Source organism: Myotis davidii, unplaced genomic scaffold (genome assembly GCF_000327345.1).
Source record: "Myotis davidii unplaced genomic scaffold, ASM32734v1 scaffold450, whole genome shotgun sequence".
Taxonomy (NCBI): domain Eukaryota; kingdom Metazoa; phylum Chordata; class Mammalia; order Chiroptera; family Vespertilionidae; genus Myotis; species Myotis davidii.
The window spans coordinates 1,758,309-1,783,633 of record NW_006282385.1 but is presented as its reverse complement, the minus strand read 5'-3'; the positions used below and the strand labels follow the sequence as shown (position 1 = coordinate 1,783,633).

At 37.6% G+C, this 25,325-nt stretch overlaps 1 protein-coding gene across 1 annotated transcript in view; it reads left to right on the top strand.

Annotated features, from left to right (window-relative positions):
• Positions 1–25,325, top strand: part of ITGBL1 (integrin subunit beta like 1) — a 199,171-nt gene that overhangs the window by 105,809 nt on the left and 68,037 nt on the right. The gene's annotated exons all lie outside the window — the stretch shown is intronic.

The window sequence follows — 25,325 nt, the reverse complement described above, 5'->3', positions numbered from 1 at the left end:
CCTATCTGTCCCTCACACGCTATCAATTCACTGTAACCTTGAGGTTTGTTCAGTTTCAGTTCATTTTGACTCAGTTCAATGATACATTAAAAAGAAAATAAAAATGTTTGAGTATTTGCTCAAAATGTTCTGAATGAGACCATCTAATAATTCACTGCCATTTCTGAAACTCAATAACATTGTATCGGGGAGAGTGTTGGCTTCTGAAAGAGCATTGTATGCACAGATAGTTCTGAATAGGCTTTTGTTGTCTTAGAAGGCATGTGGTCTCAGGTGCACTCTTGGTACCAGATCAGTACAAATTGAAGAAGGAGGCATTCATCTAGCGGAAAGCTGGTTCCATTCTTTTTGATTTATCAAAATAAGAAATACAATTTCACCTCTAACTTGAAAATGGCAACAAACGTTAATATAAACTATGCTTTCAGAGGAACTGGTAATTGAAGTTATTGTAAATTTTATTCGTGAGAGAGGAAAAAGAATACTTCCTTTACCTGAATGCTAGATCAGATGTTTAATTTTGTTACAATTTTCTTTTTGAAAAATAAATTTGTTATTGAGATATAATTCAAGTACCATAAAAGTTGCTTTTTTAAAGTGTATAACTTAGTGGCTTTTAGTATATTAACAGAATTATGCAACTATCACCATTATCTTATTCCAGAACTTTTTCATCACCACAAAAAGAATCTCTGTACCACTCACCAGTCATGCCCCATTCTTCTCTCCCCTCAACCCCTAAACGCCATTAATCTATGGATTTTCCTAATCTGGGTATTTCATATAAATGGGATTATAAAATATGCGACCTTTTTGTTTCTGGCTTTTTTTCACTTAGGATGTTTGCAAGCTTTATCCATGTTGTAGCATGAACTTCATTCCTTTTTATGGCTGAATAATGTCCATTTGTATGGATAGGCCACATTTATTTATCCATTTATCTTTTAATGGACATTTGGAACATTTCTACTTTTCAGCCATTGTGAGCAATGTCCTGTAAACATTCATGTATAAGTTTTTGTGTGAATTGTGCTATAATTTCTCTTGGGTTTATACCCATAAGTGGGATTTCTGGGTCATATGGTAATCTAGGTTTAATTTTTTTTGAGGTACTGTCTTTAAGGTGGCAGTCATTTTACATTACCACCAGCAATGCTAAGGTTCCAGTTTCTTCACATCCTTGCCATTATTTGTTATCATCTGCTTTTAAAAATTACTCATAGTTTTCCTCATGTAGAAAACTCCCAAAGTATCCAAGATTATTTGTACCATAGGTATTTCCCTATATTTTGATATTTGTTCCCAATGATTGTAAGTAGGAAGATAGGAAAGATATGGGTAGAGGAATATTTTTATTTCGCAGGCATTTCTGACTTACCCCGTCTCTTACTGGAAGCCCTAGACAAAAACCAGTGTTCTGTCTGCATTAATACAGTATTGCCATTGTAGTGCTTGAGTCTCTCATGCTTTTAAAGTAAGATTAAAAGTCAGTATCTTTCAGACTACTGTTATTTATTTATTTACTCATACATACGTTCATTTATTGTTAAAAATAACATATAATGGGGAATAAAAACAAAAGCATACAAAATATCTCTCAGAGATATTTTTCTTTTGTCTCTAAAATTTTTAATATAGTGCTAGTGCAAGAAGGTTCTTATGGGCTTTATCTATAAATTTTTAATAAACGCTAATAAACACATATTTGTCTCTTACCTTTCTAGAGATTAGCTAATAAGTTTAGCTACAATTTGAAGAAGTAGAGTATATCTAAAGTTTGTTATTAAAAAGGTGTTGAATATATGGATTAAGTTATAATTTCTATTTCTTATAATTCATTTAAACCTTTTGAAATACTTTACAGATAAGTAATAAGCTTTTCTAGTTTCCTCGTGGAGATGTTGAGGTATTGATGAGTGAAGTGATTTTTCAGGGGCCATAACAGAATATAAGGATATTGAGAGTGAAGACCAAGGACTTATGGGAGCCAGTACTCAGACCAATGATCAGAGACCCTTCCTGTTTCATAGTGCCACATCTGCAAACTCATTGGCATTGGATGTTTCATAGCAAGTAGCCAGTATGAAACTTGCGAAGGATTAGTTTTGTAATATATGAGTGACAATTCCATCAGTGGTTACATGACTGAGGAAAGACATTACAAGGCCCATCGGTTCACAAGCCTGAGAGCCTCTTCAGCTTACCAGCTGGGGCCAAGAAAAATAAATTATCCTGGAAGAATGTACTGAAGTTCATCAGTAGAATCCACCTCAGAGGTGAGGTGAGGCGTTTTCTACCAGAAATTAAATTCGATGACTTGCTACTGCTGGTGATGACTGAGTGTGCTCCTATATCTTCAAGGTAGGGGAATAACTTACATTATCTCTTACGTTATCTACTTACCCTCTGAATCCTTGATTTCTATTTCTTATTGGCTAGGAATAACTTTTCATTTAATTCAGTTGACTCTCATGTAGTCAATATGGATATACAGTTGTTCATCTTAATTTCTACTCCTGGGAGTTAGGCACGATGTACAACTTTCTCTATTTTCATACCAATGTTCTGCTAAAAAAAACTGAAATGGTAGGTTACACATTAGTTTTAAACTCTTCGTGACTTAGAAATACATTTATTATTATTATTGAGGTTCTCTTCCTGAGTCTGTGTCTGGTTTTGTTAAAAAAGTGTGAACAGTGATGTGTTCATTTTGGAGCAGAAGCTAGAGGCGGTGAGAGGTTTGCCATCTCCGTTTTCCTCTGGCCCCGGAATTCAGAGTATTTGAGATGGTGGCTGGTTAGCCTGGGTCTCTGAATGAGGATCATTAGCAGAAACCTCTGCTGACACCACCAAGGGACCTGTAACAGGAGCAAGAAATAAACCTATCTTTTTTGAATCAGCTCAGATATTGGGGTACTTTGTTACTGCAGCAGAACTCCTGACTCGTACTGTCTGCCATGTACAAAATTTAGGGAACACATTTAAACCAAAGCAAACAAACAAGCAAATGCAACAAAAATCTCCTTTCAAACCATAAAAGACAACTGAGGTTAATAATATATGCACATCATATTAATATCTAAATCAAAATAAATATAAACGTGCATATTTTACAAACGATGTATTTATGCTACTCTATCAACAGCATGTTATGCACACTTACTCAATGGGTAAAATGTTAAGAACATTGCACGCATTGTCTTTTTTGCTATCCCCAAATACAATGAGGTAGGAAAAAGAACAATTATTCTTCTCTTTATAGAAAAAGAAATTAGAAGTTTTAACAGTTTGATACCTTACACAGTAAGTCCCAGAGATGCAAGTTTTAACACAAACTTTTACTACAGGCCCTCTGACTCCCAAGCTGTCATTTTAGATGATTTACTGGTTCTTTTATCATACCAATTTGCTGAACAATATGTAATGAATATATTTATTTCTTTGTTACAAACATTCTCATGCAAAATCATTGGTATAATTGCATGGCATTCCATAATATGATTGTAACAAAAGAACTAACTTTCTTTTCATAGACATCTAAATTGTCTCATTTTATTCACATTCTAAATATTTATGCCCTAGCTCAGCGGTTCTCAACCTGTGGGTCGTGACCCCTTTGGAAGTCAAACCACCCTTTCAGAGTGTTCACCTAAGACCATCGGAAAACATATAATTACGTATTGTTTTTGTGATTAATCACTATACTTTAATTATGTTCAATTTGTAATAATGAAAATACATCCTGCATATCAGATATTTACATTACGATTCATAAGAGTAGCAAAATTACAGTTAATGAAGTAGCAACGAAAATAATTTTATGGCTGCGGGTCACCACAACATGAGGAACTGTATTAAAGGGCCGCGGCATTAGGAAGGTTGAGAACCACTGCCCTAGCTGGTTTGGCTCAGCCTGCAGATTAAAGGGTCCCGTGTTTGATTCCATCAAGGGCACATACCTCGGTTGCAGGCCCCTCCCTAGCCCAAGCCCTGGTCAGGGTGCATGCAGGAGGCAACCAATCGATGTGTTTTTCTCACATTGATATTTCCCTCTGTCTTCCCTCTCCCTCCCACTCTCTCTGGAAAAATATCCTCAGGTGAGGATTTAAAATTAATAATAATAATAAATACATATTGCGCTTTACATTCAGATAGCCTAAAAGTTGCACAAACTCTTAGTATTAATTCTGACATGTAGAATGCATACACCTAAATGAATAAAAATACATTAAAGTTTTTCAATTAAAAATTGCCGCACCCAACAATTTATATTCTCTAGAAAAATTGTGCCAGGATAACCTCCCACCAGGAGCATATCAGGGGTTCTCTTCACCCTCTAATGCTGACCATTTAAATAATCAGTAGCCCTTCTCAATCTATTTTTCTTTTAGTGTTATGCACTTTTTATCAAACTCATTTTATTGACTCCTATAATCGTAAAAGAGTACTATTTATCTGCAGGCATTATTATTTAGAGACCTGTGTTTGAGGTATTTCCTTTCTTTGATCATTTGTCCTTGTACCCAAGTCATCGTTTTGTTTGGTACTCAAATCCCGCGTGTTTTTGTTGCCTATCCTCTGTGCTGTTTGGTTTTCTTTTATTAGACTTGTTCTAAGAGGTATTGTATATGCTTTAGTCCTTAAACACACAGAGGGAAGGTGTGAAATGGAGCAAGAATGATAAATTGAGGTTATTTAATATTATACCTTCTAGAAAATAGAAAACATGTCCTCATTTTTATCAATTAGTATGTTTTAATTAATGAATTAAGCAAGTTGGTTCAATTCCCTTACCTAGGAACATACTTTCAAAGAAAAATAGTGTGCCAGATTTATACCATCTGGAGATTTTTCAATTTATCTTTCTTTTTTTTACTGGCAAAGCACAGTTTTAAAATGTCTTACTTTTATTTATCAGAGAAGTTTTCCATGATGCATATACTTTTTAACCCTATGTATTAATTACTCTATATGATGTTTTATAAGTGAATCGTTATTTTTCTTATTTATGTATACAGAGATGTTATTATTGGGAAGTAATACGCAGTTTTTAAAAATTTGAAGTCCTCTTTATATATTTATTTTTAACTTGGGGGGAGAGAAAGGCTTTTTATTTTTATTAAAAATTTTTTACAGCTTCATTGAGTTACAATTGATATACAAAGAAAACCTGCACTTATTTAATGTATGTAATTTGATGAGTTTGGATATATGCATACATCCATGATGCCTTCACCACAATCAAGATATCTGCAAAAATGTCCTTGTGTGTGTGTGTGTATGTGTGTGTGTGTGTGTGTAAAGAATACTTAACATGAGAGGCATCTAAAATAGTCAAACTCATAGAAGCAGAAAGTGGAATGGTGACTGCCAGGAGATAGGGAGGGGAAAGGGAGTGGCTATTCCATGGGTCTAGAGTTAGAGCCATACCAGATAAATAAGTTCTTGAGATCTGCTGTACAACCTAGTGCCCACAGTTAACAATGTGATATAGTGAACTTGCACATTTATCAAGAGGTTAGACCTCCAAATATTTTACATTAAGCACCAAACCACCTATTGGGATTTTGATTATATTTTAAAAATTCTCAGTAGCCTAATTGAATGTCATTGTAAGTTAATTGCAATGGGAACTGCCCAGAGTTTTCAAGTGGCAAGGAAACCTGGTGTGCGGTTTCAGCAGTGCTTTGAGACAGTGAAGGGGATTCAGATTAGCTCTATTCTGAGTGCGCAGATTGGTCAACCCACTGCATCTGCCAGTGCTGGAGGACTCTGGAACAGACATGCACTAAGTTATGGTACTTCAAACAGTCGTTAAGGACCACAGCCAAAGAAGAAGAAATGACCCTGTAAAATCAATTGCTTTATGTTTCCACACCCAGAAGGAATGTCCTGCTTTTAGTGCTTCACTAAATGGGGGAAATATCAGTGAACTGCTAAATCATGTCAAAAGCAAAAGTTTTCACTTTTTTGTATTGTGACATTAAAGGTCTGTGCATCTCGAGAGTTTTCTGTGGATCTCTGAGGACACTTTGAACTTACAGTGTTCCCTCTCTGTTATGTTTTTTATATGTTCTACTAGAGGCCTGGTGCATGAAATTTGTGCACGAGGGGAGTAGGGGTGGGGGTGGGAAGCCCTCAGCCTGACCTGCACCCTCTCCAATCTGGGACATCCCTCTTGTAATCTGGGATCGCTGGCTCCTAACTGCTCACCTGCCTGCCTGCCTGATAGCCCCTAACCACCTCTGCCTGCTGGCCTGGTCACTCCTAACTGCCCTCCCCTGCTGGCCTGGTTGCTACTAACTGCCTTCCCCTGCCAGCCTGGTCGCCCTTAACCACCTCTGCCTCAGCCCCCACCACCGTGGCTATGTCTGGAAGGACGTCTAGATGGATGTCCAGAAGATGTCCAGTCTAATTAGCATATTGCCCTTTTATTAGTATAGATTATACAACATAAGCTTTAAGGTAGAATTGCATTAGTAGACATGAAGAGACATTTCATTAAAAAATGTATATTGGTTTGATATAATTCAAATCCACTTGTTTATGACAAAAATAAAGTCTTTAAGAATAGGATTCTTGCCCTAGCTGGTTTGGTTCAGTGGCTAGAGCTTCACCCTGAGGACTGAAGGGTCCCAGGTTCGATTCTGGTCAAGGGCACATGCCTAGGTTACAGGCTCGATCCCCAGTAGGGCACATGCAGGAGGTAGCTGATCAATGATTCTCTCTCCTCATTGATGTTTCTATCTCTCTCCCTCTCCCTTCCTCTCTGAAATCAATAAAAATCTATTTAAAAAAATAAAAGAATAAGATTGCTTTGCTATCAAAGTCAAGTAGGGTGTGTCATTCGTTGTCCCTGATGAAGTCTGAGCAGCTCAGTTGCTAAGTAACTTCGCTGGGTTCTTATCAAATAAACTCCATGGAGAAGCAACTACACCCACCATGCATTTAGGCTATAGAGACCGAAAGTTGGGGAGGACAGAGTGCTTCTGGGTAGGAGACAGTGAGGGTCAGTAACTGGGATGCAGGGAAGATGCAGCAATGCCCAGTGCCTGGAAGCACCGAAGGGTCTGAGATATGCAAATCTGCTGGAGGCAAGGTCAGGCCCTGTGCTCCAAGAGGTCAGGTCCGGAGGGAGGGCAGGGGTGCGATTCCCGGGGATCTCCATCCTGCGAGGCTCCTCCTCCTCTCCTTAACCCCCTAACCCTGTGGTTGGCAAACCGCGGTTCACGGGCCACATGCAGCTCTTTGGTCTCTTGAGTGTGGCTCTTCCACAAAATACCACATGCGGGCGCATGTACAGTGCGATCAAAACTTTGTGGCCCATGCGCAGAAGTTGGTATTTTGTGGAAGAGCCACACTCAAGGGCCCAAAGAGCCGCATGTGGCTCGTGAGCCACGGTTTGCTGAGCTGCAGTTTGCCAACCACTGCCCTAACCTGTCCATCTGGATGAAGTGGGTGGGAAGCAAGTATGCAATGCCTGGGTGGGACGTCTCTCAGTCCCAGATCCCTCCCGAGGAAGGGGTGTTTGTATTGGTTTATTTAATTCTTCTTACACGTTGAAGGGGGTGGCAGGGGAGTCATCTGCCAGACATGGTTTCCTTCTGCCTGCTTGCTCCAGCTGCCCCGCATGATACCTTTTCCCTTCCTTCCCCGCTGCCCCAAGCTAACATGCATGAGATCACCCGGGACAAAACTGGAGACCTCGTTGTATTGTGTGGAGATTGTGCTCCACAGGAACCTGCTTGATCCAGGGAGGGTTGGGGTCATTCATTGAGGAAAAAGCTTGATTTAAACGAAGCTGAAGCCGCTTAGATAGGCTCCAGCTGAGCCATCTGGGGAGGGTTTATCATCCCTTCTGGCTGTTTCCTTGGAAACCACAAACTCAAGATAGCAGTGGAATGCTGCATCCCCTTATCTGAAACCCTGATTCTCTAGGCCAGTGACTTAGATGCCCCAGGCAAGTGTGGGATGTCCCTTTCTTACTGATATGATGGCACACAGCCACGTTTTAGGTAGGCTAGGATTTGGGCTCCTACCTGGAGCCGGCCCAGGGGGAGGGGACGCAGCCTGCTCATCCGATCATTTCATGACCGCATTCCAGACAATTTGCATATTCCTCTATTATTAGTATAGATTACCATCTATTATTAGTATAGATTACCATGGAATGACCTATAACAGTAATATGGTATCTAGAAAGATAAAAAAGCCTATTTATCATTTGCTTTCTTTGGACTCAGGAAAAGTCATTAGAATGTTATAAACTGTATATGCAGCCTATATTTCACAAAATCTCAAAAATTTAAATGTTATTTATTATGACTTTACTAAAGATAGTATGGAGACAAAACAATTGGGATTGGGATTCAGGGAGAACTAAATATGGTGCCTCCAGCATGGTTCCTCGATGTTCTCATGATGTGCTGGTACTTCTGTGTGTTCGGATATTTTCTATCCTCATGAGCGGGCCAATGGTGTGGGTGCCCAGATGTGATGGTTTACTGGATGGTCCTGATTAAATCCAATATTAAATCTCTCACTCATATGAAGAAGCAGCATTTACTAAACTAAAACCATGATCTGCATATAATGAAGGGAATGATTAAAACAAATCATTAAAACAAAGAGCCAAATTAAACAGAAACCGTCTGGTCTCATGCAAGGTGTTTCTTATTTCTCCATCTTTATTTTATCTAGCCTTTCTTCCTGTTATTTTTATATTCAACAGAACATATAGAAGAAGAAATGCAGAAGCTGAATTGTGTATCTTTTTAAAGGATGATAGGAATTATTTCTGTGGAAAATAATAAAAATAGTATTTTTTCAATTACCTGAGGTTTCTCTAATCCATAGTCCAAAATCTGTATCATCCTCAAGAGAGTATTTTATTTTGTGTGTTCCATTCAATGGTCTTGTTTAAATGTTTTATCTATGGCAACAGAACATTTTGTTTAAAAAATAGAATCTATCCAAATCAATAGATAGTTTTTATTACATTTTGCATAATATAAATTGAAAACCAGTGAAATTCTTTGGCCAAGAAAACTTCCTAGGAAAGGCTGCAACAAATATTGTCAAAATCTATTTGAAATGAAAATAGAAACTTGGACAAAAATTCAATCCTAATATCTTTAAGTGAGCTTAAAATGAAATGGGTGACAACTGTGACAATTTTGTTACCAAAATTATATATTTATTTCTATTAAAGCGCTAAATACATAGTGAAGGATGTAATGTGGGGCTCTGGTGTTTGTTTACTTGATTTTACTCAATATAAACAAGCAAACCAGATACTTTTAGTGGGAAACAATCTGGAATGGTTATTAGCCAAAATCTTCATGGAACCATACACTCTACAGAGAGTGTAGGGCACACAGTCTAAAATATTTACTATCTGGCCCTTTACACAAAAAGTTTGCAGACCCCTGTACTAAGCCTTTGTGATAAATGTGAAAATATGGTGAGAAAAGGGTTTAAGTGTCTTGAGTATCAAAAGAGTAAGATAATCTTTTCTAAATACATTTGGGTGCAAAAATATGACTTCATGAAGTAAGTGAAGCTAGACTTGAGTCTGCGGGGATGGGTAGCAATAGACAGATGATAATTTAGTGAAAAGTGCATTCCAGGTCAAGGGAACAGCATAGAGAGAGACACTGAGTTAACAAGGGAATGACTTTCACAAGAAACATGAAACAAATTCACTTTTGATATATAAAGAATAAGAAAGTGGTGGGAGACAGACTAGGGGCAAAGGTCATCTCTCCCATTCCCCAATAACCCTTCCCTATATGGCAATACATTTGAGACGGAAGAAGCAACTTATTTGAGAGCTCTTGTTCTCATAATTGTCTTCTGAGGTCAATTGTTAGTAAGAAAGATACACATTGGAAGTATGGATTGTAAATACACTAAAATGATATCATGGAAATGCAAGGTTTACCTTGCTTAGTGCCCATTCCCTTACGTCATTGCTAAAATACCATGTTTAACATAACTAAAGTTGCCAAGATCCAAATCTTTCCATGAAACAGAAAAATGCATTAGCATCCTCTCATGTGCCTTTCTTCCTCTTTCTTGCACATCACATCATGCTTATTTATTGACAGCCTATGAGAAGACAAATACAGATCTAAAGTGGCTGTTTATTCATATAAGCAAAGTAGCAAAATGAGAACAGTTTAGCAGTCAGATTAGTATCTGAGGGTCACATTATCTGTATTGGGTACATAGACACATAGCTACATGTTTTAAATACAGAGGGAGATCATGTCATAGCAAGGTAAGATTGGGGGTTATTGGTGTGGGAGTGAGAGAATGTAGACGTAGCCTGGGCTCTGTTAGGTATGTGACCCAACAAGTCACAGACTAAAATAGCAGCAACATCCTAATGGTGACTTTGAACTTAGTTTCTTCAGGCTACTTTCCCGCCTTCTCTTCTCTCTGCAGTATGTGAACTTGATTCTCTGTTCCAATTCATTTGGACCCCTAGATTTTGTATTTACCCTCATGGACTCCATGCCTTTTATTTCCAACTCACTTTTGCAAGAGGCTGTGTATCTGGTTTGGCATTGTTAATGAGACATACAGAGAGCTGACTACTCAGGAGAATCAGGTGACTAGCCAAGCTGTCTTTCTCGACTCTGCTTTCTACTACCAAGTGACTGTTTTGAGTATAGACTAATATATTCCTCAGTTACGGCATCCTTTTAATTGGAATATAACAGTTGAGATGGATGATTTTTTGTTCCCCAAAAATATTTATTTCTCATGTGATGCCTTTTATTTGGATACAAGAGGAAAATCGGGATTCTTTGGCTGCTTAAAGTTTCTAAATAATTTTGGCCTATTTACTGCTTAAAATGTCCATGGCATGTGGTTGCTTGTAAATAGTACCAAATGGTCTGGCATAGTACAGTCGTGACTTGTTAAAGGTTTAAATGGTCCCAAAGATGAAATAGCAAATATTTGAGGTCATAAGTAAAGTCCTTTATAAGGACATTAAATCTTTTGCCAAGATTTCTTTCTCTAAATTTCTTCCTAAGACCCTGAATTGCACAATAGTTAACTGAAGGAGCTTTAGAAAAGCATGAAAAATGCAAGCAAATGCAGAGTATATAGTGACTGGAGAGGTCTCTGATTTCATTTGATTAATTTGCTGGAAGTCTGGTTATGGTTAATGTCACTAGTGAATTATTGTTGCATTGGTGAAACAGAATCACAGAACTTATACTCTTGAATGTAGTTTATTGTAATTGTAAAAGAAGTAGTAGCCAAACCTAAGTGGTGTGATGCATGTCGATTCTAGATCCACTCTTCTGGATGATTCTACTACATAAAGAAACAAATTTAGAGGAATTATTGGTAAATGAGTTATTGGATGTGTTATGAGCCTGAAGTCTTGTGGCTACCCAAGGGTGTGACAGGCCTAGTATATGCTCATGTTGTCCAACCCTCTTTCCAAATGTTACTCCCATCCTTGTATGATGCCTGAGAAAACTATCAACAAACTTCACTTTCCTGGTTGGGTAGAGAAACTCAGACACCCTGCCAATATTCTTTCTTTGAGTATCTCTAGAACCTTAACCAGTTAACCACTCTAATTATGAGGACATAAGCTTTTGAGGGGACAAGAATTAAAGGGATGGCCACATGGCTTATGACATCCATACAAGGCAGATGTGCTCACACCATTTATTAGTGTGCCCCTATAAAGATATTTTTGTTTTGTTTTTGGAACCTCAGTTTTGTTATCCATAAAAGCAACATTATAACTGCTCTGTTTCTTCTAAAATGTTGTTGTGAGGCAAATTAAAATGGTACATAGGATGTTGTTTTGTTAAATTAAAATTAATACATAATTGTAAAGGATTACAAGGGTTTAAGTAGATGATCACAGATGAATTCAAGGACATAGAGTTTAATAGAGATAATATGTCCAATATTAATTCACTCATTCATTCATCAATTCATTTATGCATTCAACATATATTTATTGGAATCCTACTATGTGCCTAGAACCAATCCAGGTGCTGAGGATAGAATAATAAATAAGGCAACCAATGTCAGGGATGTCATAGAGATTCGAAAAGTTTGACTGGAGAAGTTAAACAAGAAAATAAATAATTGTGGTTAGTGCTGGGAGAAGGAAGTCAGGATATTGCATTAGAGTAGCCCAGATGGACCCTCAGAGGGAGCTGCTCCAGATGGGGTGGTCAGGGACTCTCTCTGAGGAGGTCCTGCTTGGCCAGATCTGAGTATTAAAACAGGACCAAATGAGAACTGAAGGAAAATGGCTGGAAAATCGCGGGGGTGCGGGGGAAGTGGAATAGGTTTGCACAAAATTTTAGACTCGGGTAATGAAGGTTTCCAGGAAGAAATCAAAGTCAGGTAGCCTTTGTCCTTCAAGTGTCCATGGAGGAGACTTAGAATTTGGTGAAGAAGTATCTTTGAAATACCAGTGCTGAGCTTCCACATGATTTAATTTGTCTGTGATGTGGCCTGGGCATCAGGGATTTTAAGAGCTCCCTGGTGCTTCTTTCCTGCAGCCACATTAGGAATCACTGCTCTGCGAGGTTGTGTAATGGGCAGCAGAATGGACTGAGCAGAAGACACTTTCGATTTTGCCCTACTTCCCACAGAGCAAACAGGGCTTCAGGGAGTGCTTCAGATTGCAGAAAAATTACTGTCTTGTGGGGGCTCTTCTGATGCTCTGTTGAATATGCAGGAAAGCAATAAGGGAGAGGCGGAGGTTTGGGGGGAAGATATGCTCTTGGAAAAGAGGGACAATAGTTTCAAAAACAGGAAATTGCATTAGAAGACACAGAAATAAGAATGAATATGGTTGGTTTGTTCAGGGAATTATTCCATCCCAGTTTTTATGTATCTGTGGTGGGAGTGAAAATCTGTATTTTTAAATAAATCTCCAGTGTAATTACAAAGCATTTGGGTATGAATGCTGGGGGTATATTGCTTGCACAAAAATGTCCTTCCATGGTCTTTAATTGCTCAGAAGCCTTTGAGTCCTGCTTTCAGCCTTCATAGTTTTCTTAGAACTAATCTGTGATGTGTTTCCTCGACCAGAATAATTTGTATCGTAAAGAAATCTATAGACAGGGATTCTTAACCTGAAATTCATGCAAACTTTGCAGTTTATGGTTGGGTATCAGGGCAAAAAGAATCTCTTAAAAAGGCACAAATATATTATATATGACTTGTTGCTTATATTTTTATGAATAGAGTGTCCATAGCTGTTTTTTTTAACCAAATTCTAAAAATACTACATGATATTGACAAAAGGTGACAGCTTTTTAGATATAACTGTATAAAACTCAAACAATCACTCTAAGAGAGGTGTGACAGATTGTTTAGGAACATATTTTGAACTAGATGTGCCTTTACTATACAACCCATAGTTTAATAATTAAATTAGTAAATATTTCAATAGAGATAACATGTCTAATATTCATTCATGCATTCATTCATCAACTCATTTATGCTTTCAACATATATTTATTGGGACCCTACTATGTGCCTAGAACCAATCCAGATAAAGATAAAATATATAGATACTTTGTGATACCTAGTTGTATATGGAACTTATGATTTGGCTTATTTTTTTTAAAATGTGTTCCCATGATTCAAATTTGGAATGAAAAGATGGATCAAACCCAAAACCATTTTATTCAGAGTCATGACAATTTGTCATTGAAAATTTTTATTAGGATGGAAAACAAAATTCCATTCATGTTTTTCTTTCAGAACAGAATGACATTTCTTCTGTAATGCTTTAGGTTTTAGTTTGTACCCAGGAGAGTTGTCCATTCTGAATAATAAATGTTGAATGCTCGTAACAGTACAACCTGGCATTCTAGAAATGACAGGAGTATAGGAACAAAAACCAAAGGCAGTTTAATTTGTATGCTAACCAAGTTTCATTTGGAATTGTTTTAAGAAGACCCATTTCATTATGTGAAAATAGTTTTTTATAAAATTTTTTACAAAGGAAATATATAAAAATTTAATAAGGAAATGTAATAGTTTTTGCGATTCTTACATGGTTCCAAACTAAGATTTAGTTATTATCAACTTATTTCCAATCAACATTCAGCCACATTGCTCTAGTTTTAACTGTGGCTAGGTAATGTCGCCATAGATCTTAGAAATGTGTGGAATAGGGCTAAGTTATCAAAGAAAATTTCAAGCAGTGTTACAGAACACATAATGTGAGGAAATAGCAGAGAAGGTAGACAAACAGATCATGAAGCAGCTGTAATTGCTGTTTATTAACATTGAATAATCCAGGGCCTATATTCTGGACTTATCACTGTTTGTTCATCATACATTCATTTATTTATTCGCTTATTTTTCAATATAATTAATCATGTTGGTAACATAATATATGATAAGGAGAATCTCCATAATATTTACTTTTATGAAATAAGCTGGGTAGCTGGTTTTTTGTTTGTTTTTTTGTTTTGTTTCGTTTTGTTTTTTCTTTCTGATGTAGCTTCATCCTCAGGTTGAGTCGAAGGGCTCAGTTTCTATATCATAAACTGGCCACACTGAGGGAAACAATGTTGAGTGAGAATATTTGCTTAACTTGTTTAATGTAAATTTTAAATTGTTCAAGAGACCACGGTTGATGCCTTCTATAGATCAAAGATGCTCAGCTACAAACAGGTGTAGCATGACTGCCACCTGATCGCACTTAACAGCAATCTCCAGTTTGGGACATGTAAGCGCTGCTTAGTTCTTATGTCCTGAAAGAACTCTAGCTTTCTTGATTATGTTTTTAATTTCTTTGTCATTAATTACAGTACTGAGGATATAGCAAAATTACACAGCATCTATTTTAATTAAGTCATTTGGATGCAAATGGCAGAACCCCAATTCAATCAGAATAAACAAATGACTTATGTGCTCACATAACCAGAGATGGGGGTAAAGATGACCTATAGAATGGGTGGAAAGGGAGTTAGACAACCTCACAACAGTCTTTCTCATTCTTTCTCTTTATCACACACACACACACACACACACACACACACACACTCACCTGCCCCCACCACACACATTTCAATTTCTGTCAGCTATTTGGTCTCAATCTTGCCTACTGTAGAGTGAGTTTTGTCCATGTGAAAGGAGCATGGATTCTTAGCATCATTTAAAGTTATGTTTTTACTATAACCTGATCAAATAGGATGAGAGACTGTTTCTTCCCTGGCAGTTCATGGGGGAGGTAGGGGAAATCTGAGGAAAATGCTGATTGGCTTAGCTTGGAACAATGATTAATTTGGAACCAATCACTGTCTAAACAGAGGATGGTAGACTACTCAACTTGGCCCACCTTGGGGCAATGCTGGAGGGGTGAGATGTAAGACTAAGCGAAATGAGCCAGTCAGAGGAAGATAAGTATCAGAAGACCTCGCTCATTGTGGAATCTAATGGAAAAAATAAACGGATGAACAAAATAGATGCAGAGACATAGAAGCATGGAACAGACTGACCAGCTTCAGAGGGGGGGTGGGGCCCGGAGAGGGTGGGGAGGAGTGATTAACAGGGAACTTACTGGTATATGCTTATATGCATAGCCCATGGATACAGACAATAGAGTGGGGACGGCCTGGGAGGGGCAGGTGGAGGGGGTCAATGAGAAAACAAACAAACAAACAAACAAAAGGGATATCTGTAATACTTTCAACAATAAAGATAAATTTTTAAAAAAGACTTAAAAGAATTCCTATGAGCAAAACAATTTTTACTAATTACAGCTGCCTTTAGGGTTGATATCAATCTTGAGAATCTTTGATTACATGAAGAGCCTTCTTGGTGTAGGAAGGATGATAGATAGCATATTTCCAGATTTATAACTAAAGGACAATACTACAGGACAAGACAATTCATTAATGATTGTGATAAGCAAAATAATGGGTCTCAAAGACATTCATTTCCTGATCCCTAGAATCTATGACTATGTTAGATTACATGGCAAAGGGAGAAAAAGTGCCTGTGGAATTAAGATTGCAACTCAGGAGATTATAGCGGATTATCTGGGTGGATCTGATATAATCACAAGGGTCCTTCCAAGTGGAAAAGGGGGCAGAAGAGGAGTCAGTATCAGAGCAATTCAATATGAGGACTTTGATGGTGTTGCTGACTTTGATGATGGAAAAATGGGGGCAGAGAATGCATTTTGCCTCTAGAAACTTGAAAAGGAAAAGAAATAGATTGCTCCTAGAGCCTCCAGAAGGAATGCAGTCTGATCTCCAGAACTATAAACTAATATGTTTATGCTGTTTTTAGTCACAAAATTTGTGGTCATTTGTTATAGAAACAATAGGACACTAACACAGTCTCCATCAAAATAATTATTCTGCCTAGTCACTAAAATTACATCAGAATCTGTTACTGAGCAAATTATGTGTTCCTGGGAATTACTAAAGTCTTTATACAGATAATCTGAACAAGATTACTGTTAAAATGCTTATTTCTTTTACTGCTAGTACTTTAACTATTTGCATAAACCTAACAATATTAGCCAAGGCATAATTCCCTGTTGACTTCCCCTTGCATTATTTTTAAATGATGGAAACTGACTTTTAAGCACAACTTCATATCCTGCTTTTTTGCAGTTATATGAAGTCTTATACTTTATTCTGTCTTGTAATATGGTTTGGCTACATTGTTTATAATGGCTAATGTTATATTAAGGTATTTTGCCAAAGCGTAATAGGCAACTTTGTTCCATGATTTAAGCCATTATTCTATGTAAATGGCCCATGAGTACAATTGTAAGAGTTTAATACTCTGATTTCAATTTTTTTCTGTTTCTCCATTGTCATTCTGCATTGTATTTGGGTACACATTATTACCTAGATAGATAGGTAATCCAAGTTTTGCAGGACCTACATTTTGGGAGCCCTTTTTAAAAAAATGAATTCCAAATTGCAAATACAAAATTAGCTAAGGTGAATATACACTCAGTGGCCAGATTATTATGACCTCCCCATGAGTACTTCATTGACACTTCCAAAAATACTGAATATTGAAAACTTCCTAAGCAAATACTCTCCAGGCTTTATTATTATTATTATTTGCATAACTAATTCACTTCATTGTACTTATGGGGTGGTCATAATAATCTGACCGGTCATAATAATCTGGCCACTCAGTGTATATTTAGGACTAGAAAGTAAATCAACAAAAATTAGAATTTTTAAAGCAGGCAAATACCACAAACATCACAAAATTCAGAATATTATGTAAATATAATTTTATGAATCTGTTTTAATTAGCTCTGTGTACTTTAAAACTTGTTTCTTTTCAACTTCTTAAGTGTGGGCTGAGCATTATAGAATGTATTCAGATTATGAATTGATCTCTGTCCTTGCATTGTCATGACCAAGGGGACTTTACAGAAGCCATTCCTACACCTGGAAAAACTATGGAAGTCACTCTTCCCCAACTAATTGCAAGTAAATTTATCCTCAATTCAACCTCCCTTTGGCTGAATCCCAAAAGTGCCGGAGCCATCCCAGGGCCACCTAACCTGAGGGATAGTATGACTGAGTGGAAGTTGGGAAAGAAAGAGAGAGTGCCTAGCCCGTTTGCTCAGTGGATAGAGCTTTGGCCTGAGAACTGAAGGGTCCTGGGTTCAATTCCGGTCAAGGGCACATGCCCAAGTTACAGGTCAGTCCCTACTAGGGGACGTACAGAAGGCAGCCAATCAATGATTCTCTCTCATCATTGATGTTTCTATCTCTCTCTCCCTATCCCTTCCTCTCTGAACTCAATAAAAATAGATTCAAAAAAAAAAAAGAGAGAGTGATCCTCATTGATTCAGTTAATATGTCTTATTTTTTGAAATTTTCAAAAATATATGTCACCTCTTCCAGGAACCTCCCCCGCACCATGGAAAAGACTGTCACGGGTGAAGACATCTGAGGACTCATTGCCATTAGCTCCATGGTCAATGTGGTCTGACTCTTTGATTGACACTGAAGAACTGCACTTAGGCTATCCCGAGCTTTACAATCTGTCATTGACTTTCTATGCTTCCCTCTTCTAAAGAAGAATAAGCAATCATTTGCACAGATGAAACACGTGCTGTGAGTCCCATCCTTCTTGATATCACTACATAAAGTGAAGTCTGTCTGTAGCTCTTTTTGCTCCTCCCCCCTCCTCGGGGACTGCTGCCACCTCTGTAGCCTGGCAGCTATCTGTTTCATGATAACATTATAAACATTCTTCTGCACTATTAACAGGAAAATATCTGTTCAGAGTTTTGTTACATGTGGGTGCTGCCAGTCCAGGCATCCTTCCATATTTGTCACATGATCAGCTTCCAAATCATTTTTTTTTAACTGAAAGTATATAGCCTGGAGCCTCAATGTTTCTATTTTTGTTTATTTATTATACAAGATGCCACTTCTCACCCAACCCCTTGCAGACAGTAAGCTCTTCCACCAAGATGTAATATGACCTTGCGTTTTAGTTTCATGGTCCATAAAATGCTAGATTTTTGGTGATAGAAATTCAGAGCGGGAGCCCTCACTTAAAAAGAGATAAGGAAGCTGATCCATTGCAGATTGATGCTAAGCCCAAGCCCAAAAAGAGCTTTGCATCCTCATTGAACGTGTTCCCACACTCTAGAGCCCTTATTCCACCTTCTGAAATCCTCGTGTCCATCTCTTCACAAAACTGTGGAGACAGGAAATTCTCAGAGTTTTAATGACATTAAGATAACACAAAAAGAAAGTTTCTCAAAACTTTTTTATTCTCCACAACTCTTGGAGAAAAAGCAGACCTTTATCTTTGTCAAAAGGGAATAAAGCTGTTGGCATGACAAATGAAGGTTCTAGGGGGATACGTGAAATAAGGAAGTGGAGAAGTGTGGTGGATTATTCCCAAAGCCTGGTCCAGACAGGACAATAAGCCACAGGCAGTGCAGATTGAAGTGAATTTGTGTGTCCTCAGGTCAAGGGCCTGGGCTGGTTGGGAGAAAAAGATAGAACAGAACACAAAGAAACGGGAGGCCCAGCCGGCGTGGCTCTGTGCTTGAGCATCGATATGAGCCAGGAGGTCTCGGTTTGATTCCTAGTCGGGGCTTGATCCCCAAGGTGGGGCATGCAGAAGCGTTGCAGTCTTGATCCCCAGGGTGGGGCATGCAGAAGCCTGCAGCCAATCAATGATTCTCTCTCCTCATTGATGTTTCTCTCTCATTCCCTCACCCTTCCTCTCTGAAATCAATAAAGAAATATATTTTTTAAAAGAAATGGGAGGAAATGTCTTAAGACAATGGTGTATATATAAGCAGGGCTTTTGCAAGCAATGGTTATTCCCCCTATTTCTTTGCATAGAATAGTACCTAACAAGGTACTAGAGGCTTAAGTATTGATTGAATGAACCTTTCCCTATATGCAAAAATCTGTAAGAATCAGCTTCTGTTCTTATGTAGTACTTCTAATATTAGGTTTTGAGTGAGGGATAGTACTTAACACGTAATGAGTACTTACTAAATGCTAGTGCTAGTACTGTGCTCAGTGCTTGATATATGTATCTCAATATTCTCATGACCTTATAACGGTCATACCATAATTATCCCTACATAGCTAATAGCAGCATGTCTCTCTTTTTCTATGTAAATTTCATTGTTTTTATTTCCTTAGATACTATTCCAGTCCAGGTTCTAGCATGTGTGTCCCTCTCTCTACCTAGGATATCCCCTGAGACCTTATATGCTGGAGTGAATCAAACTTCACATGTAAATGTAATCATTTTTCTCCATGTTACAGCTAAACCCGTGGATACCTGTATTTTTGCATATAACCTGCTTTATTATAATTATTTATGTTGGTCTCTCTCACTCCTAGCTCCGTGAGTGCTGGTATTTGTATTTCTAGATTCTAGCATCCAGCAAAGTCCTTGGCTGAGAGTAAAGAACAATGATTGTGAAATAAATGACTAAGTGAATCATACTGGACTCCAGTATTCCCTCTGTTAAGTAAATGATCATGCACAAGTAGTTAAAGAGCAGATTCTCAGCATGGGTTTCTAACTAGTTAGAGACCCATGAGTGGAAAATGTTAATTTCAATGAATACAGGGTATGGGTTTAGCTGTATATTCCCTAGCAGTACTCTGAGAAGGAAAAGGAAAATTGAATCTGGAGATCTGGAGTGAAGTTGGTGTGTGTGTGTGTGTGTGTGTGTGTGTGTATTTTCCTGTACTTGTGACTTAATTCTAAGGTCAACTAGCAAAAAATATGGAATTTTTCATTATCTATGCTTTTTTTCTCTAATTGAGTTTAGACTACATTTATATTTTGCACACACATGAACAAAATTGTAATTCATCGATAATATGTAATTTCTATACATCACTGGTACTCATTAACATTTAGATGGATTTTATTCTCCATTTAAATTGTAAGTTTTAATCTTTTTATTAAAAGTAATTCTCCACAAATTTGAAGAAAACTTTAACATTTGATATAATAATGCAAACTATTTAGTACTTTAACTTGATTGTGTGATAAAGTGAACTATTATTTAATATATGATTAACAACCTATAAAAATGTTTATAGGTTACCTGTTAGTTATTCTAATAAGGGTGATAACTGCTGTTTTTTCCAAAGTTAAGAAAAAGTTTTTTAAATGAATTAAATCTCATATTTTTATACTGAAATTGGTTTTTTTAAATTTCTACCCATATACCTAACCCATAGCTTTATTTTATTTCTTATTCTACATAGAAAGACATTATGTCATTATTTTTACAAAAGACATAAAAATACATTTACTTTCTCCTTCATTTTTGGTTCCATACAGATTCCTGACAAGTTGATTCTATAAAATTATAAAACCCAGGTCTCCTGTTGACTTGCAGCTGAGGACAGGTAACGAGGTGACCTGTGAGTCATTGTAGTTAGTTCAGAGATGTGAAGAAATCTCTTGCCATCACACTTAACCTTCACAGAGCGTGGATTTCAGGGGGAGATGCCCAGATGTAAAAATGGGCAATTGACATAAGAACTTTCTCCTTCACATTGAGTTCATCAGAACAGGCTGGTGAATTGTCTGATTATAGATCATTTGAAAAGAATGAAGTATTTTTTTTGGCTATACATTCTATAGCCTTTTGATCCCAATTTAAATCTCATTTCAAAATTCCCCACTGCATAAAACAACTAAAGGAACAAATTTCATAAAAATTCCATTAGACTGGTTAAACATGCCCCTCTGCAATCTATTTAAAATAGCCGTGCCTGGCTGCCGTGGTTCAGTTGTTGAGCATGGACCTATGAACCAGGAAGTTACAGTTCAATTCCTGTTCAGGGCACATACCTGTGTTTCGGGCTGGATCCCCAGTAGGGGGCGTGCAGTAGGCAGCCAATCAATGGTTTTCCCTCATCATTGATATTTCTCTCTCTCCCTCTCTCTCTCCCTTTCTCTCTGAAAACAATAAAAATGTATATTTTGAAGAATAGCACTACATATAGTCCATTGTGTTCATTCAGGGTCGTGATGTGCACAGGCTGGCCCCCAACTCCCAGGATTCCTAGAGACATTCTCCAGAGGTTACTTGGGAGAGAGAAGGGTCTGGGTCTGGTGCGCGTTGCCCATTCCTACCTCTTGCTTCTTCCAAGGGGTTTCACTTATGTATGGCTTATTTACCAAGGGTCTTTTAATGATTTATTTTGGAATAAAATGTTTTTGCAGGTTTCTACTTCTTGATCGCTCAAATGTGAAAACCTTTGCTTTAGTGAAAGCAAGCACCATGTCTTCCCAAATCACATCTCCACTCCAGGCAAACTTTTACATTCTAGGCTCCAGTAACCACAATCCCTTTAATTTTCCCTGATCTGAGCCTTTACAGGTCCACCTGAAAGCATTTGGTCCGTCACTCCAAAAGGAAAGAAGTAAGTGTCCCTGGAAGTGGGGCTTGAGGAGGGCTCAGGATTACAGATGTCCCTGGTCAAGGATTGAGGCCGAAAGCAAAGCGAGGTAGAATAAAATCAAAGGGAGAAGAACGAGCATTTGTGCTCTCACTTTGTCCAGTACCGACACGTGGCTCGCAGCTGCTCTGCATTTTATTCCTCTTAGATCAGTGACTGTACTAAGAAGTAGGCAGGAGAGCCCAGCATCGAGGATTTCCTCTCCCTTCAAAGCCTGGTCTCTGCAACCTGCTGGAGCCAGCCACAGATTCCCTTTGTTGGTAACTGGTTCAGGGAGATAAGGGAAACCCTTCCATCCGCAGGCTGCAAATGAACTGAACTGCAGCCCGGTTCATGACAGGACGAACATTCACCCTCATTTTTGTAGGGGATGGAAAAGGTATTTTTAAATAGCAATAAAGTACACCCTGCAAATCCTGCCATATACCAGATTAAAGGAGCTCCTGCTGGTAGAGCAGTGCACAGAGGGAGAGAGGAAGCAGGTACTTATTCAGAGATAATGCTTCTGGGACAAAATGTTGTCACCACGTAATGGTCCCCTGCGGGTAGATACAGAGGCAAAGGCAGTGTACTTATTTTTTAATGCAAGAGACACTTTGTCGGTGACACAATCACAGCTCTCATGGTTACCTTTCCTCCTTTACCAGATGAAAGGTTGTAGATTTAATCATCATGCTGGATGGAGGACTGGTGTCACAAAGCCATAGAAGTAAGCCCAGGGACAAGGGCCTGCTGTGTGCAGATTGACTTAGTAAACACTTTTGGAGCAGACTTTAGCCATTGAAGAACTATTTAGTTATAAATGGGTAGATTCTTAATTATGCATTTTCTAAAATTCTTAATCCGTTCTAGCCCTGCCAGGTAAAAATACTGTGTTTGCTTTGTCAATGAAAAATCATCTGGCCAGTGACATATGAGAGGATACATTTAATTTGATTATAGGGATGACTGTTTCATCTCTAGGTTGAGGGTTATATAGAGTGGCTAGATAGTTCTATAAGTACACCGTGCTACAAGAACTCATCTGGACCAACTGTATTTATATCCAATGATTACAGCAAACTACATTGAGTACTTTACTTACAATATGTTAGACACTGTTATAAGAATTTCACATAAAATTTTCATTAATCCTATAATATTTAAATATATGCAGTATTTTATGCAGATCAGTGCATTGGGGAAAGTTGGCCACATAGTCAGGGAGGTAATGAGAAGCAGATACTTCAGGGCCAGGTCCTGTTAAGGATTTTTGCTTTTACTTTGAGTGATTTGAGAAGCCATTTAAAGGTTGTGCACATGAGTGGTATGCACTCAGCATGAGCAGTCCACGCTGTGTTTTGTGACAAGGCACAGAAGAATGGCAAAGGGAAGACAAGGATGCCAGTTAGGAATCTCTTGCAATATTCTGAGAGAGATAACTGCGGCTTGAGATGAGTTAGTGGCATTTGGGGTTATGATGAAGTGCTGGGTTCTAGATATTTTCCTGAAAATAATACCAATAGGATTTCCTGACAGAACATGAATGGAATACAAAATAAAGAGGTCAAGAGTGGATCAATAAGCAAATGGAAGAGAGTTGTTAGTAACTGAAATAAATGCAGATGTTCTCATTTTACCCAGGAAGAAATTAGAACTCGGGGGAATGACTTGTGCAAGATCACATAGCTAATAAATGGTGAGGCTTTGACTGAGGTGAATTGAATGCTGATACCTGTCTTCTTAGCCTTTTATCTTTGTTTTTCAAAGTGTGGTCTTTGGCGTGGTGGTAGAAGCATTGCATCCTCTGGGAACTCATCAGAAATGCAGAGTTTCAGACCTCACACCTGACCTACGTCATGAGAATCTGCATTCCAGTGCTATCCTGGGTGATTGATATTCACCATGTGGTTTAATAAGGACCATTCTTTGTTACATGTTTGCCCATATGTCTTGCCCTGTTGCTGAAAGGAAGTGTTTGAGTGTCTGGGTGGTTGATGATGACTTTCTTGAAAAATCATAGCAATGCCTAGAGGTTGAAACTTTTATCTGAACATGGTGGAGAATGTGATGCTTCTGCTTTTAATGACAAGAGGCAAAAGATTGCCCTGGGAAGTATCTCTGTGAAATCCTAAAAGAAAAGAATGACAAATTCAGAAAGAGATTTAGAGGTACCCAAGCATATTTTCAAAATAATTTCCTCTTATGACCCTGGGTAAAATATTTTGATTCTTAATTACTTCACCTCATGTCCTAGCACAGTGATGGTGAACCTTTTGAGCTCGGTGTGTCAAAATTTTGAAAAACCCTAACTTAACTCTGGTGCCGAGTCACATATAGAAATATTCATTTTTTTTGATATTTGCAACCATAGTAAAAAAAAGATTTACATTTTTGATATTTATTTTACATATTTAAATGCCATTTAACAAAGAAAAATCAACCAAAAAATATGTATAAAATGAACAAAAACAGAAAAACAATGTAAATTTAGGAAAAATAATAATAAAAACAATGATAATCAAATGGTACGAAAACTAGAAATTAGTGACTTTTTTGGTGCTGAAGTTTGTCTGCTAATTCTTTGATTGCAGGTTCATACTTGATGCACTTCAAGGCCAAGCAAGCGCCACTAACTTCATCTGTTAGCCGGTTTCTTTTGTTTGTTTTAATATTATTTAATGCTGAGAACAAAGTCTCACAAAAATATGTTGATGAAAAAATTGTTAAAGCCATCGCTAGATTTTTTATGTTGCTAAAAATGTCAGGTACTCTGTTCCAAGCACTCAAGATTTCTTGTTTGTAGTTGCACTCTTCTTCATTATTCAAATGATTTCATTCCAGATTTTCAAGTTTCGACCTTAAGTCGACAAACACATGAGTCCAAATGCTGCCTTGAAAATCTGCAAGTGCATCTCTGAATCATTAATTTGCATCCATTGGAAATCCTTTAATTCCAAAGTACTGTAAACAACTACATCCGGATACTTAATTATTTTAATGGTCTGTCCTAGGCTTCTAAATTGGTTGAATCTTTCGCTGAACTGTTCAAATAACGAGTTTACTATATTCTGGTACATAAGTATGGACTCCATTACACTCGTTGTAGTGGCCTTCTCGAAATACTTTTTTATCCGAGGAAAATACTTATAAGTTTTAGTTTCAATATCTCGCTTGAAAATTTTAAGTTTACTTTCAAAATATTTGATGTATCCAAACGTAACGTCAATACTTTTGCCAAAACCTTGTAATTTTAAGTTCAGTTCATTCATATGAACAGAGAGATCTGTAAAAAACATCAAATTGCTGACCCACTTATGATCATTGATCTGAGGAAAATTTGCCAGATCCTTATTCTCAATAAATACCGTAATTTCTTCAAAGAAC